General features: G+C 41.8%; 1 protein-coding gene across 2 annotated transcripts in view; it reads right to left on the bottom strand.

Annotated features, from left to right (window-relative positions):
- Positions 1-7730, bottom strand: part of LOC137297123 (myogenesis-regulating glycosidase-like) — a 100720-nt gene extending 92990 nt beyond the window's left edge. For both annotated transcript variants that reach the window (XM_067829120.1, XM_067829121.1), the window contains exon 1: positions 7641-7730. The gene's annotated coding sequence lies outside the window, so the exon portion shown is untranslated. The remainder of the gene's footprint in view (positions 1-7640) is intronic.
- Between the last annotated feature and the right edge of the window lie 9448 nt (positions 7731-17178).

Below are 17178 nucleotides of genomic sequence, written 5' to 3'. Positions count from 1 at the left end.
TTTAACTTTAAAGACTTGTCCACTATTTAATACAAAGATATACTATACAAGACGGTGTCCGTCTCAATTTTGCTGTCCACTTTATATATATGTAAATTAATCCCTAGTTCACAAGCTGTTAATTCAAAACTAAGCCACACACAGTCTCGATTGGCAGCCGGGGGCTTGAGAGACGAATTTGTGTTGAAAACTACATGATACAAGAACTCGGTAATGACAGCATACAAAAGGACGAACATGTCCTCTTCTACGGATACTCACACAAGTTGCATAAAAATATATTTCTGGTATTAAGTTCTTAACAGAGAAGTGTCAGTGTAAACCGTTGTTGCATAGAAAACAGGTTGTCAGCTGAGGAGTATGGCGCAATGATTATAAACTATATGGTTAAAGGGAGATAATCCATGTCGAGAAAGATTCTTTTTCCACGAGAGAACTGGTAACTGGTCAAATTACGGCCGCTGACGCGGTGATTTATGGGAATGTGGTAAGCAAATGTTCAGTGGCCATTTTCAGAGAATCACAACGGGTATGGATAACCTTATCTGTAAGAATACACACACACACGCGCACACACACTCTTCTAGTTCTTATCACACTGTTAACTTCACATATGCGCTCGCTAAGCTTGAGGAATTCCTGTTTGAAAACACTCCCTCTTTTAGTAATCGTAAGATTCTGCTAATTAATGCCTGATCAACAACTAAATGTAATCCTGTTCTTTGCTTATTGGCTGCCAGACAAGCTATGAGACATCTCCCGGAAATGTATAGGTGGGACAATGTTTTATCAGATTACTTTAAAGGCAAATTGAGGACAGCTTCTTTGTGTCGTATTGGCGACAGAATATGTCGCTAGTCGCTCATACATAGTAAAGAAGTTGCATATCCATATAACTGTCCTCATTTTTCATCTTCTCAATGTCTAGAAACCCAATTAAACAGCATACTTTACAGCCTGCTTGACAGATAAAGTTGGTACCCTTTTCCAGCATCTAACCGAATATACTGCCACAGATCTTGATGATACTGTTAAATAGTTTGTTAATCACATGCTGGATGCAACCAAACGATGGAAAGTCCTTTACTTATATGCAAGATGTCAGGAGGCTCAAGTTTAAACGATGGGTGCCGGTCTGCAAAACGTGAGCTTAGGAAGACGCTTTATGAGGTTTTAAGGAATAAACAGAAGGAATCATGTAGATATTATAAGAAGGAACCAAGAGATATTCTGTTGAAAAGAACAATCGGGTAACTTTTATCGGGTTACTTGAAAAGTATGGATTGTAACAGGACAGTCGACCAGTGCATGTGACACTTCTGATGAAGATTCTTATTGTTATAGTGTCAGTCAGTTTGTGGACGTTCAGTTTTGTCCAGACACCACAGACCTGATCTGGACAATATTTTGTAGAGATTACTGAAAAGTTCCAAAGACTAAATATAAAATAAAAACGTATGTGTATAAATGCTTTAACTATGCATATCAACAATAAATAGAGATAAATTCCTGAAAGACAAGCTGGATTCCATCGTTCTCAGTCGCATTTCATCCCCAATTAAGGTGTAAATCAGTGACCTTTACAGCTACACTGTATACGTGTCTCCAGTCATAATACATTAAACCCGTGACTGCCATTATGCCGTAATATAGATATAGTGAAAGCGACACCGAGGAGGTTAATGTGTGTCCTATTATCTACTGACGATATTATTGCTCGCCAAAGGCAAAGGTATTTAGTGGTCAGCTCGGAGTAGTGGTCAATCCCGTCATAGCAAGATCACAAATGAACACCTTAAGATTCCAGATGTAGTTTGGTTCACGTTTTGAAATTAAATATCTAGAGCATGTGATGCCTCCTTAAAGGTCACATGCAACGTAAAACACAACTTTGCAGATTCTGGTACCTTTCGGTATGCACTTACCGAAACTAATCATAAAAAATGACAATTCAACCTATAAAGTTGAAAAAAACCGCGACGAAAGAAAAGCCCGCGAAATCGGAGTTCAAACGTTTCACTAATTTCCCCCCAGCGCTTGGGGGAAAACTGGTTTCAACAGCTGTGCTCCGCTGCGTCCATAACGCATGCGCAGTGAATAGGTTCGTGGAGCTTGAAACAGTATGCCCAGCGTCTTAAGTCGTGAGCAGTAGTCTAATCTTGGTTGTGCACACAAACAAGTAAATAATCTACTCGTTACGTATAAAAAACTTGTTGATTGTGGTAAGCAGTCTCTGTCACAGAGAAAGCTCAGTGTCTGGTTTATTCACACCTATATGTCTGTCTGCCTGTCTACTTAATGACAACATACAATACACAGCTTCAATCATTGACCACGTGAACTTAACACCTGTCAGACTATACGACAAAAAGAAAATAAGTTGATTCATGACTCGTGCAAGCGAGTCCCGTGTCTGCCACATTATGTAATTAGGCACGTGTGATACACATGACATGTTTTTATATCTGTGGGTTGCAAACAAATTACATTCATTTTTTTCGGATGACTGGATCTGACGGAAACTGGTGCAAACTCTTGTCAGTTTCAAGTCCTGCTTTGTACTTGGACAGATTCCAGCCACGCAGTAGTTTACCATCCCTACTGAGATGATATTTGAATGGATCGAGCGCAAATTCAGAGAACAGATATTTTCCAAATCCAACATCTCTATATACATTCTTCATGGATAACGACTTCTTTTAGTGTATATGATTTTGTTTGACAACAGTATATGATTCCATACTGAAACGACGCATCAAGTACACAAAGAGAAGTTGTTATCCATAAAGAATCTTACTTTCTTGTGACTGGCTATACTTCGAAAATTCCCATCAAACAGATCATCTTTCTGTACACACAATAAACCTTCAGCATGTCAGCAAATGAAACAGTCAATCGGAAGCCGTCGTTACACTTGAGTGCATATCCACCCGCTATGACTGGGTTCGGTCTCCCGAGGGCTTCGTTTCGGGAGAAGTGAGCCGAAGTACAAAATATTGCACTTTTGAATCGCGATTGTACGCTTATAATTTTGTTTATTTGTTTTTTTAAAAGCAGCAATGTATATTACATGTCATGAATAAGTGATAAATGTGTTTTAATTATGTTTGATGTTTTGGTTGCATGTGACCTTTAAGAGTCTGCAATATCTGCAGTGTCCAGTTTAACGTCTGCAGTGTCCTGTTTAACGTCAGCAAAGTCCGCTGTAACTTCTGCAGTGTAGACTGTAACGTCTACAGTGTCCTGTTTAACGTCTGCAGTGTCCCGAAAATGTCTGGCGTGTTCTCTTTAACGTCTGCAGTGTCCGGTGTAACGTATTCAGTGTCCAGTGTAACGTATTCAGTGTCCAGTGTAACGTATTCAGTGTCCGGTGTAACGTATTCAGTGTCCGGTGTAACGTATTCAGTGTCCAGTGTCCGGTGTAACGTATTCAGTGTCCGGTGTAACGTCTGCAGTGTCCGGTGTAACGTATTCAGTGTCCAGTGTAACGTATTCAGTGTCCAGTGTAACGTATTCAGTGTCCAGTGTAACGTATTCAGTGTCCGGTGTAACGTATTCAGTGTCCAGTGTAACGTATTCAGTGTCCGGTGTAACGTATTCAGTGTCCAGTGTAACGTATTCAGTGTCCAGTGTAACGTATTCAGTGTCCAGTGTAACGTCTGCAGTGTCCAGTGTAACGTATTCAGTGTCCAGTGTAACGTATTCAGTGTCCAGTGTAACGTATTCAGTGTCCGGTGTAACGTATTCAGTGTCCAGTGTAACGTATTCAGTGTCCGGTGTAACGTATTCAGTGTCCGGTGTAGCGTATTCAGTGTCCGGTGTAACGTATTCAGTGTCCAGTGTAACGTATTCAGTGTCCAGTGTAACGTATTCAGTGTCCGGTGTAACGTATTCAGTGTCCGGTGTAACGTATTCAGTGTCCGGTGTAACGTATTCAGTGTCCAGTGTAACGTATTCAGTGTCCAGTGTAACGTATTCAGTGTCCAGTGTAACGTATTCAGTGTCCAGTGTAACGTATTCAGTGTCCAGTTTAAAGTTTGCAATGTCCAGTTTAAAGTCTGCAGTGTTGTGCTTAACGTCTGCGGTGTCCGATGTAACGTCTGCAGTGTAGACTGTAACGTCTCCAGTGTCCTGTATAATGTCTGGTGTGTCCTCTTTAATGTCTATAGTGTCCAGTTTCAATTCTGCAATATCCGGTGTAACGTCTGCAGTGTCCAGTGTAACGCCTGCGGTGTCCTGTGTAACGTTTGCAGAGTCCGGGGTGACGTCTGCAGTGTCCAGTGTAACATCTGCAGTGTAATGTCTGCAGTGTCCGGTGTAACGTCCGCAGTGTCCAGTGTAACGCCTGCGGTGTCCTGTGTAACGTTTGCAGAGTCCGGGGTGACGTCTGCAATGTCCAGTGTAACATCTGCAGTGTAATGTCTGCAGTGTCCGGTGTAACGTCTGCAGTGTTTACTTTAACGTCTTTAACAGGTACTAACATGCCCATAAACATCAGCAGGACGATTCATGATCATAAGTCAATGGAAGTCCAAATTAGACAAGTCTACACATCTAACTGCTTGTCTATACGACTGGCCACGTGTAACTACGTATAGTGATGAACATGTTGCTTGTTTGTAAAGTCTGATGGGAAATCAGACGCCAGCACATGTATTTCTTGCGATACTTCAAACATTCGTCTTCTGTTTGAGTACAGAGTACACCTGTCTTTTTATCAAAAGGTTGTAAGAATGGAGTCTTGTATGGATAATGGATAATTCAGTTTGCACACTTAAGACACATTTGCTCCGAAAGGATATATGTGCTATGTGTATAGATACAAAGCAGTCAAAACGTTTATCTTTCTCAAACCTCATAAAAATAGAACGTTTTTTGTATATTATTTGTCATGGCCATAATTATCAAAATTTTGAATAATAGACGACTTGTCATTCTGTTTATAAAACACATCGCTTAAAGCTTGTCATCCATGCTTAAAGTTGCAAACCAACTTTAGAGTTGGTCCAATTCACTGAGTCTTAAATATACGTTACATATTTGTAGCCAGTCATTGCGCAAATTACATACGGGTTATCAGGCACAATCGTCAAGTTGCTTCACATACCATATCAATGAGCTTCTCAGCACTGATTTGTCAACTTGATTATAACCAAGAGGCATGCTTGATAGGACATAGCTTTGTTGCTGTTTCTATTGCAATTCTGAATTCTCTAACGGGCTCCTCGGTCATGTCTCCTTTGTGAAAATAAGAATGAGGCAATAGTTCATAGAAAATACAACATCTCCATTAGACCGGTGTTCACGTCTATGTATTGGCAGTGTACAGGTAATGACTATTCTATTGGGAGAAATCCTGGTTATGACTTGACTTGAGGAGCCCATGCTTATCGTGAAAGGCGATTAACAGGACCGGATTGTCAGGTTCGCTGATTTGGTTGACACATGCCGTCGTATTTCATGTGTATGTATCGATACTCAAGTTGCTGATCAGTGGATTATCTGGTCCAGACTCGATTGTAACTGGGTTATTGCTGAGTGCGGTGTTAAATAACCAACCAACCAGCCAATTACTGGGGGCCTGACTTCTTCTCCCCCTCCTTCTTTGTTCGTTCAGTATTGTAAGAGTCAAAATGAGCGTGTACCATTCTGGGCAGAGCAAACAGAATTGCAGGAAGATCGGGATATTTAGGTTAAATAGATGTGTATGTCCTCTTGTAATGGCTGTCGCAGTCATCGCAACACAATCCCAGTTGTTGCAGAGTAATAGCAGGCTGAAACTCAAGTAGAACATCCGGGCTCGCGACGAAGCGTACTTCAACAGTTGGTTCTTTAAGTGAAATCACTTCTAATCACTTCAGATAATGTAACAGAAATAGAACAACCACATATCTTACTTACGTTAACGTTTTGACTTTAGACTTTAGGCTTTAAATAAACGTAAGTATGAAGCAATTTGTGTTTATGATTTCTTTGTTTGGTTTCATATGACGACAGTTTTGAAATCACAAACATGGCGCGTCCCTCACTGTGACATTAATGGATTTCTAATGGTCATTAAACACTTTATGTGTATTGAAACTTCACATTACGTCCAAAGAATTAAACAATCCAAACACTTTCCTACAATTTCGATGCCTCAATAGCATCACCAATTCGAAGAAACAAAATCCATGAGAAAATCACCTTTCGTCTGTTTCGAAAGAAGTAAATTTGCGTATTTCTTGATATGGCAGTTTTGATATGTTATAGTGGAGCTGTCTTTCGACAATAGAGCCATCTGTGTCAGACCCCAAAATAGCAGCAATAAAACATACATATCCACATGAAACACAGGTGGAATATATCACTGGAACAGTTACATGACAAGTGTGACCTAACGTCTCCATCAATCACGTGACAGGACGACCTCACATGTACGTACGCTCAAGTCGTTTCATCTGTCCGGGGATAAGGCTTTGGTGTTTATGTTGACATGAGTGAGATCTATTTAGTCATTATTTCTTGGATGTAGGTTTATTGGGCAGTTGTACGCTTGATACATTCCTGTTCTGACGCAACCTGTTGGCTCGCATACATGAGCATGTTTTACAAGTGTCGCCTCAGAAACTGTTTTCCATGCTCAACACATGTGATCAAAATAACAAAATATAAACTTATGATTTTGTTTCCGATCTGATTTTTCAAATATACCAAATTTTATCTGATTTCTCGCTTACGCCATTTGTTCATTACGAGAATCCTTGAAATGAAAAAGTCACATCAACACACAACTAACAAACTGAACAGAAACTAACGACTTGTTTGGAACGCAATTTGGCATTCGAAGGAGATTTCAAGTATTTCTTTGCCGTTTTTAAAACAATAGCGTGACCATACTCATGATATTTTACGAAATTAACGGAAAAATGGTTTTGCAGTATTTTTGTCATACTCTCAATACCTAACACACTCTCATAAAAGCAGGCCACACTAGAGGTGAAAACAACGTTAACATGACGCCATACGTGCTCCTGTATCCTCCAGGAAATACATTACCATCACACCTTTCCTTCTCGGACAAATATGTTTGGTGGACTTTTTTCTGGCGAGATGTCATCATGACCTTGGGCGGATGTAGAAATATGAAACACTCGTGACAAGGTAACACTAACATCACAGTGTGAACACAGGTTCTCACTACCATGCATGTACCATGCATATCATGCACACATCATAACAACATACATTATTGTATACTGTGTGTTTTTGCTTTTTGGATAGGACAGGATGGTGGATAGGACATAAGGAACTTTTTGGATGTCTGCAGTTCGCATGTCACTGTTCATATCTTACTGAGAGTTTAATATTTTTAAATGTCACTCCTCCTTTGAAGAAGTGAGAAATTTTGCGAACTTTATTAGTCAGATTAAATGGCTTAGAGAAATTCATATGGCACTGCAACATTCCATGACGCCAACCCAGAGCCTCTGAACTTACGGGTGATAAACAGTTTCAAGAAGGTGAATAATCAGTGGTTATCTACCAGCAAGACATAAACAACGTCAACCTGACACGGTACGTAGCTGGAACGTCAAGATAACGTCAAATACCATTCTCAGTTTTCAAGCACTTAACATATAACATAAGAAGATTCCTACCTTGAGCCAAAAAGCAGATCTTCAGAATCTAGAACGTTTTTCAGTATCCGTGTGTGGAGCTTGAGAAGACGACATACACAGCCAGCCGACGGCTGTCCAACTAAAACTCTCTTCCCCCTATACACTGACAACTAAATATGGTTTAGAAGACTCGGGGTGTCATGGGCGCCCGGGGCAGTCTTTGCTGTGATACATCACATACGTCGACGACGAGCCTCGGGGCACATTTTGATGTCTTATTCAAGCACAATAATTTACCAAGCTGTGCTGTTGTACTTCGAGTCTCCTTGTAGAACTCGTTTAGTTGTAGGTCGGATATTATCTGTAGTGTTCAACATCTCAGAGGTAATTGGTAATATTTTCATTTCTGTGGAATTATTTATCATTGTAACACTAGAGGTCACCCTTTAACCTACACCGAAATTATTGTTTGCTCTGTATTTTTGATGGTTTTAGTGAGGTTATTTTCAGGCCTCCTGGGAGAGAATATACTTAGTGGCAACTTATTGCTACAAGTACTGAGTGGCAACCTGTTCCTGCAAGTGCTTAGTGGCAACCTGTTCCTGCAAGTACTTAGTGGCAACATGTTACTGAAAGTACTTAGTGGCAAGATGTTACTAAAAGTACTGAGTGGCAACACAATACTGCAAGTACTTAGAGGTAACACAATATTGCAAGTACTTAGTGGCAACATGTTGCTACAAGTACTTAGTGGCAACATGATACTGCAAGTACTTAGTGGCAACATGTTGCTACAAGTACTTGGTGGCAAGATGTTACTGAAAGTACTTAGTGGCAACATGTTGCTACACGTACTTAGTGGCAACATGTTACTGAAAGTACTTAGTGGCAAGATGTTGCTACAAGTACTTAGTGGCAACATGTTACTGAAAGTACTTAGTGGCAACATGTTGCTACAAGTACTTAGTGGCAACATGTTACTGAAAGTACTTAGTGGCGACATGGCAAGTGTGGTCATATTTCTGGCAATTATTATGGTTTTATAAGATGTATATATTTGGTAGCCGATGTTGTTCTATGCGACATACAAAATAAGTTGCCTGCTCATGGTACAATGTACATCTTCAATGCGTAGGTCACCGTGACCCCTACAGAAACATACATTATTATTACATTTTCTTCAGCTATGTATGATTCAAGACGTGATAATTGTGTCAAAGGTCGTGGTTGAGAGAGAGGGCTAGGATTAATATACGCATAGATGCAGCATTACCAGTTTTGTCAATTTCTGCGCGGGCTATAGATATGAACAGGTTTAATATTTCTTTGTGCTCCTGTAGTATATAATATATCTCTAATCTTCGTATCTATGAAAACAATTCGATTTGTGAAAATATCGAAAAATATCCTTAGTCATAATTTTCTTCATGTTTGATGGGTCTTTTTTGTGGGCCGAATGACCAAATATGATCTATAAACACAATACCTTTCCTCATGGGTGATATTTGTTACTGACTTTCATGGAATAAAGTGTGAGTCAGAATGATATGCTTCATAGCTGATGCATGTTGATGTTTACTAACTCAAAACCATGAAATTAGTTCCAATATGTTAAAAAAACGGCTGCTGCAAGTAGATTCGATTCCACGATTCCGACTATAAACGTGAATCAGCAGTACACAGCTTTGATCCGAGGTGTTCGGGATACACAACAGTTCTTCTGCAGAACGCGGGAATGGATGATAATCTTCCAAACAGAGATTTCATTGGACATAATTGTTTTCACAAATACATGCATTATAATTACATCTCTAAGCTGTTTGCCTCTGTAGACTGGAACCGCGCCAAAATGATAAGAGATGAATCGTTATGAGTAATAGATGTCTCTTGCATCATGAACAAAGGTCTGTGTGGTTGAGTGGGTTAGATGGCTGACTTTGTGTGTGCCATGACAGTGTCTGTTCGAATCCCGCCTGGCACCTAACAAAAGCACTAGAATCTGTCCTTCGCTGAGAAAGTGTAACCCCAAATATATGTGTTACATGCCTCCAAATTTACAAAACGACAAAGCAGGTTTGGGTAGTAATGTACGATTCAGGCATGAATAACAGGCAGCTTCTCATATTTTGAAAGTTGCCGTTTGTTATGGAGAAGTATTTATCAAAGCGACCATCAGCAATATTCCACAATTCCGTACAAGCTGGCATTTTGCCGACTCGGGATTCTGCCGGCACTACGAACTAAAACTCAAAACAAAAGTGTCGGACAAAAAACATCCCGGATCTCGAACTTATTTCGAGTCCACCAAGATCATTTCACAGCCACCGTGAAACGCTGCTGCCCGTTTAACAGTGGAATGATGTGTAACATGCAGGTTAACTGAGAAACAAGGCGAGTTTTGAACATGACGTAGCTAGGCCAGCCAGTCTGCATGAATCTCCTTAAAAAGTTTGAAACCGGTACTTGGATTACTAATTCACCTCTAGAGGGCAAACCGCACATAAATACAATGAATACTTATCATGTATAATCTAACTTTCAAAGAACTCCTGGTTGAATTGATTGCTAATAAAATGAGATTTTCCTCACCTTTTCCTACCTGCAGTAAAATACCTACTACTCAAAATTTGATAAGGATCACTAGGTTATATGAGTGTAATTTACCACTAACATAACAAAACACATAAATTTGACTTAAAAACGTGTTTACTCAGGTTAATGAAAATTCATGAACGGCATGAACTTTTATCAATACGGAATACTTGAAATCTGATAACAACACCAAAAGGTGTTCATTACACAATGTTAACAGCAAACCAGAGAAAGAATTGCACAGTTTTCGGGGAAAGTCCATCATTACTCTTAGTCGATGAAGTGTCAATACCGGGTATGGCCTCCCGTTGCATCAATGACGGTTTGACAACGTCGAACCATGCTGTCAATAAGCACCCGGATGTTTCCAATGGAAAGGTTGTTCCACTCTTCCACGAGGGCGTTTCCGAGCTCTGCCAAAGTCGTGGGTTGTGCTCTACGGAGTGAAAGGACATGCTCAATCGGGTTCAAGTCCGGCGAGCGCGCAGGCCAGTCCATGCTGAAGGTACTGCTCCACCACCCTGGCGCGATGAGGACGGGTGTTATCATCCATCAGGATGAACTCAGGGCCAACAGCACCAGCGTAGGGTCTGACGTAAACATCGAGGATCTCATCCCGGTACCGCACCCCCGTCACTGTTCCTCTCTCCAGGACATGAATACCTGCTCTTCCACCCCTACTGATTCCATCCCAGACCATGATGGAACCACCACCACCACCACCATAACGGTGATGTTCACTGATGTTGGCATCATGGAAACGTTCACGTTGACGTCGCCACACTCGGTGCCTCCTGTCTGTAAAGTCCAAACAATACCTGGACTCATCGGTGAACAGAACTGGAGCCCAATCGTTCTGTGTCCAAGTGACATGATCTTCAGCCCAGTCCAATCGCTCCAGCCGGTGTCGAACAGTCAGAGGGATTCGAACACATGCCCTTCTCGAGTTGAGACCTGCATTGTGAAGACGATTCCGTATCGTCTGGGGGGACACATTCACCCCACGAGGCGTTCAGGAGGTCGTTACGTAGGCTGGTTGCTGTCCAGAAGGGATGGCGTCGTGCCTGAAGAGCCACAAAATGGTGTTGACGTTGGGGTGTCGACCTCTGACGACCACCCCCATGTCGGTGTGCTGCTGTTCCGAAAGTTTGCTGTCCAGGCCCTGTTTACAATGCTCTGGCTGACGTTTAGTGCGTTTGCAACGTCACGTTGTGAATAGCCAGCGTCAAGCACTCCAATACATCTGCCCAGTTGTTCTGTCGTCAGGCGACGCCTTACACGTTGAGGGGGCATTGTGTTGATAAACGTGGCGTAAACACTCAAGTGAGTTTGAAATTTTAGAAAGAATCAGACACCGATGCCTGAGCGAAAATCGTGCAAAGGTAGCAAAAGCATAATCTGTGATGAAAAACGCATTTCCCATGGCATGAAATGCACGTGCAAGTTTGTTGAAAACGTTTTTGATTTCACTTGAACACAATTTTGCCAGTTATGCAGTTAGTGATTATTTAAAAAGAAAAATATCTATGATTCTTATCAAATTTTGAGTAGCATATTTACTAAGCTTGTCTTACTTCACATCAATAACGGCTCGTTTCTTGGTCAACGTGTGTTCTCTCTCATACCATCTGCATACATTTTGAAAGGATGATAACAACAGCATAAAACGAAAACGAAAATTGAACAACAAAAACATATGAAATAAATAAAAATGTTTAAAAATGTTTAGGTTTATTGGAGAATTTCAAGTAATTCACAAGTAAATAATGCAAACGAATCTGTTTTACATCAGTCAACAAAACCAACTTTCGCCATTGAGTAAGATTGTAACAATTTTCACAATGTTACGTAGTCAATATTCACATAGCAGTCTGACTCGTAATTGCTGTACCAAAATGGCGAGAGTGATTGTGACCATGGCGAATTCAGCATTGTGATTTAGTGTTGGCGTCAGACCTGTTTGCTCCTACGTAATGTACTTAAATCCCACTACGTGTATTTTCAGTAGAGCGAAATATGTTGGACTGTAAGACATGTAACATTGAGAAAGGCGTGTTTGTATCGTATGAGCAAAATATCACTATAAATGATGAAGAAACGTAAGAGTATTAACGAAACAAAGATACAGTAGGTGTCGGTGCGAGATCGTTCATATTGTCTCTGGCAAAACATGTTCGACAACAAAGTCATCAATCACAGGATTTATATTACGAATGTCTACAGCAGTGCCCATGCAGGCCATCACACGTCGCCAACGGTGTGAAACACGCCTTGTGTTGTGGTAGACTGGTAGCACTTGTCGCCTTCGGACTTGACTGGATAATCACGCGATTGTCATTTTATGTTGTCGAGTCCTGTACAGCACTGCGGTGCGAGGTCGGGTGTACATGTCAGGTAATCAACGTTCACGTGCTTAAAGGTGTCGTTTGTCCTGGGATTCGGCGTAGCCATGGTGGAAGACGTTATACTGTGGGGCCCTTGTTGAACGACAGGAGACAAAGCTCCACACTGATATCCCTGTCTAATAATGCTGCCTTGATGGATAATCAGTCACCAGATCATGGTCTCAACAGCAAGTACTCACCTGACTCTGTGCACACGCTGCCGTTCATCATCTGGAGACAGCACCTGCTTTTTCTTAGACAACAGGATTCGAACCTCGAACCTTCCAACGCCGAACACACGAGCCAATATCAGTATCAGTCTATTATGTCATTGTTAAGGCGACAACATCCGTTGTTGTCCATCTCGTTGTCGCTAACACCGGATCACCGCGGGGTTGAAGCGGTTTCGGGGATATAAAGTCCACTATTGTAAAGTCTTCAATGGGCGTTGGCACAGTGCATCCCAGAGCCGGGACGTTGTCTGATTTTTTATCCATAAACGTAGGATCAACATTGAAATGCAAACTAATGTATTTTTCAAATGCCCACGAGTCAGTCCCTTCTGGAGAATACCAGTGATCCTCTCCGCTGATGAATGAGGCAATAAATATGTTCTTTTGTTGAATGTGTTCCGACTGCGTGCTTTCAGGAGCTACTTAATGTACATCCTGTTGACAGCGTTTTCTCAACATGTACGTTTTTCATTGAGATGAGCATGTTCTTACACTTTGTTTTATGGAATACATTTAAGTGTATTTGTGTGAAATTCTACACTACGATTTCAGTTGTGTTTCAGTTCTTAAAGCAATTTAACGAAAAGCCTCTTGGTGTAGTCTTTTTCAGACGTCAATTTATCTGAAATATCGTCAATAAGCCACACACTGAGGCTGAAATATCGTCAATTGCCGCGCTAACAAAACTCCAACAAGCACAGCGAGGCCGTGCTACTCAGACAGGTACTTTGAAGAATGCCTTTCCGCACATTTTCGGAATTGATATTTTTGGAGAATTTCTAATCACGATATTAAAGGGCCGATGAAATTGAAATTCACTGACACAAAACAAATTGATGATGTGTTGTCAATTCCGTGAGTAATGATGAAGAAGAATACCCTGTCAGTGTTTATAACTGTACCTGAGTGTAACGAGGTTTGCTCAATTAAACCGTTATTTCGCTGCGTGTCTGGAAGGATGTGGAAAGAAAGCCGGAAGCGATGCAGGGTTCAGACGTTTCCCATTTTGCTGGAATCCACAGACACGGGTATGGCTCTTATCTGGGTATTTCATGAAATCGTATCACTGTTATTAACGACAGCTTCAAGCTTCAAACTATCAGTTGTATTATAAGTACCAGGATTATAAGTATTCACCTTGCCCACAACATCCCCTGCCACACCACACATCTTGCATACAACACCTCCTGCACACCACACGTCTTGCATACAACACCTCCTGCCACACCACACGTCTTGCCCACAACATCCCTTGCCACACCACACGTCTTGCATACAACACCCCCTGCCACACCACACGTCTTGCATACAACACCTCCTGCCACACCACACGTCTTGCCCACAACATCCCTTGCCACACCACACGTCTTGCATACAACACCCCCTGCCACACCACACGTCTTGCATACAACACCTCCTGCCACACCACACGTCTTGCCCACAATATCCCCTGCCACACCACACGTCTTGCATACAACAAACCCTGCCACACCACACGTCTTGCATACAACGAACCCTGCCACACCACACGTCTTGCCCACAACATCCCCTGCCACACCACACGTCCTGCTCACAACACCCCCCGCCACACCACACGTCCTGCCCACAACACCTCCTGCCACACTACTGACTGGATGAGGTGGCCTTGTGGCTAAGGTGTATCGGTTCCATTCCAAAAATTGCTAAAATGTGGGAAACCGCATCCTTCGGCTTCGCTGTGATATTTCCAGCGGAGTAAAACCTCTCACTCACTCACTCTCACTCGCTGCCCCGGTAGAAAGCAGTCAACACACTGCCTCAAACGTTGCACACTACGTCTTTGTCACGCTACCTCTCCCCCATGCTTCCCGCAGTCGTCAAACCCGTGTCGGTGTGTGGCTTATCTGTCCGTCGTGGACGGAAACGACATCGCCCAGGGCGACCCCGGACATGCATGGTCTCATAACAATGCGACTTGTTACATGGGTCTGTCACTATGATCTGTCTCTGTGATAGATGTGCTATATTTGACATTATACGTGCTCACAACAACCCATGCATTGCCACATGAACAGACCATATAATATCTACGTGACACCTTTCACGTCGATGTTGCTGCTGTTGTTTTCTATTCGAATAAAAGTGCATTTCAAAATAATTATTGCATAAATCAATAAAGAATCAGAAAGTTCAATACAGATGTGATTTTCAAAATTAAGGTGGAATAAAAAATAAATATTTTCAACTGACCTTGCCATTGTAATGGATTCTAAAAATATATTGAATATCACTATTAATAGTCTGTTTATTAAATCGCCACTTATGTATCCGCACTAACAACTCGACACGAAGGAAGGAAATCTCCTCGATACGAAATGTGTATTTTATACAGATAGTGTTTTAGTGCAGCCGACAGTGTTGCATGTTTGGTTCTACAAATTTAATTCATTTTATGTACTCCTTGGAAGACTCGGTCAAAGGGCGGATTAGAACTGATCTTCCGCGATCCATTATTATCGTAAGGGGTCAGACACATGTCATCGTATCCCAACTGTGTCATAGTTGATCGATGCTAATGAAGCTGATCACTTGATTGTCTGGTCCATACCCCATTATTTACAGACCGCTGCCATATAGCTGGAATATTGCTGAGGATCTGACAAATCTTATAACATCCATACTGAAAATAGAATTGTGTGCCTCTATTGTCACTAAGTGAGCAGGACAATGTTATTCTGGGTGCATATTGTCGATCAGTTACAGTCGCTAAATGCAATTTGCCAGAACTGAGTGATCGACAGAGATATGTTAGCGTGACAGAATTGCGATTAACACAAGCAGCACCTCGTGTTTGAGTTGTTCAAACACTGCCTTCACTGTATAAATGATGGATCAGTTTTGGATCAATGAAGAAAAATGTGCGCAAGGAGAATGTTACACTTTGCACTGGCCTGACAGAAGAGATAATTATCCATTGGAATATTTTTTGTGGAGATCTGTTTTTGATAACCCAGTGAAATGTCTCCGCTTTAACTCTTTCTGTCTTGGTGAGCCATAGAGAAAATGAGGCCGTGCAATGTTCGTGGTTTTCAGTCATTTTCCACGTGCCATTTCATGTTGACCAACTATCACCTAAAGGGGAGCACTTTGTGTATTCACTGCACGTCCATATAAGATAATTATTGCTCTGTTTCTCCATAGCAGCTTCTAACTGCCTCTGTTAGAAGTTACCAACTAAAAGTCAGGAGTGTGAGTGGGTGACACAATCCGGGTCAGGCAACATTGCTGCCATATTGTTTTTGGGCGTCACCAATGATAAACTCACCACATTGCGTCTATACTGAGAATCAAAAATGGTGTTCGTTTGAAACGGATACCTGAACCACGGCCCCAACCCATATCGTCAGAGTGTAAGTGCGAAATATGTTGTTTCATGCAATATCATCGCCTTCATGTGACACAGCAACCACCACGTGATTTGACTTTATAAAGGAAGACAATGCCTCACTTCAGCGATAGTTGGCGCTTTAGATTCGTCAAAAGAGCATGTAATTTGGTCTGGCGGGAGGCAGTAACAAACTCTCATCTAGACATATTGTTGAAACAGAGACTCATCGACGGAAAACACATCAGAAAAACATCAGCACTGGTTTTTGCTAATCTGTATCACACAGGGAGACATGAAATAACGATCAGCACTGACTGTGGTGACAATGCAGCAAAACGACTGTCGTTACCATGGGGAGGAAACTCTACTATATTACCTTTGTTTCCTACTGGCGTTACCATCGAGTGACAGAACGCACATGTGTTTGTCGCCTCATCTAGTATCAAGCATGTGCGAGGCTCGCCAATAGCTTCAGTCTGTCCCAGTCTATTCCACGAATTTACTTGCCTTGTATAGATCCGCAGAAAAGTGGTGAGCTGGTGCATCAATGAGTGATAGGGTGCGGGGATCGAGTGTGTGAGTGAGTGGGTGAGATAACATTTCGGATAACTGTTATATGGAATTCTGAAGTGATTCCATTCGTTACCATTTCAGCCCAAAATATAAGCGACATATTAATTCCTTAATTTTCTGCATTTATTTATACCCTGATAGTGATTAGTTCTTTGCTGTCTAATAAGTTGATGACTCACGCAGCTTGTGACCACGTGTGCTGTCCACCATTTGCTATAGATCTTGGGGTGGTGCGTTTAGCCTCCTCTCCTTAGTGGGTGAGTGACTTTCGTATTAACATACAATATCACGGCAGGGATCACCAGAAATCAGTTTCACGCACTGTGTCCATGGCCGGGGAATCGAACCCGGCTCTTGAACGTGACGAGCGAACGCTTTAACCATTAGACTACACAACGCCCCAACCCCCTAGTAAACCGAGTGCACAC

This window comes from Haliotis asinina, chromosome 9 (assembly GCF_037392515.1).
Source record: "Haliotis asinina isolate JCU_RB_2024 chromosome 9, JCU_Hal_asi_v2, whole genome shotgun sequence".
In the NCBI taxonomy this organism is placed as follows: domain Eukaryota; kingdom Metazoa; phylum Mollusca; class Gastropoda; order Lepetellida; family Haliotidae; genus Haliotis; species Haliotis asinina.
Note: the sequence above shows the minus strand (reverse complement) of the source record. Positions and strands in the feature narration are given on the sequence as shown.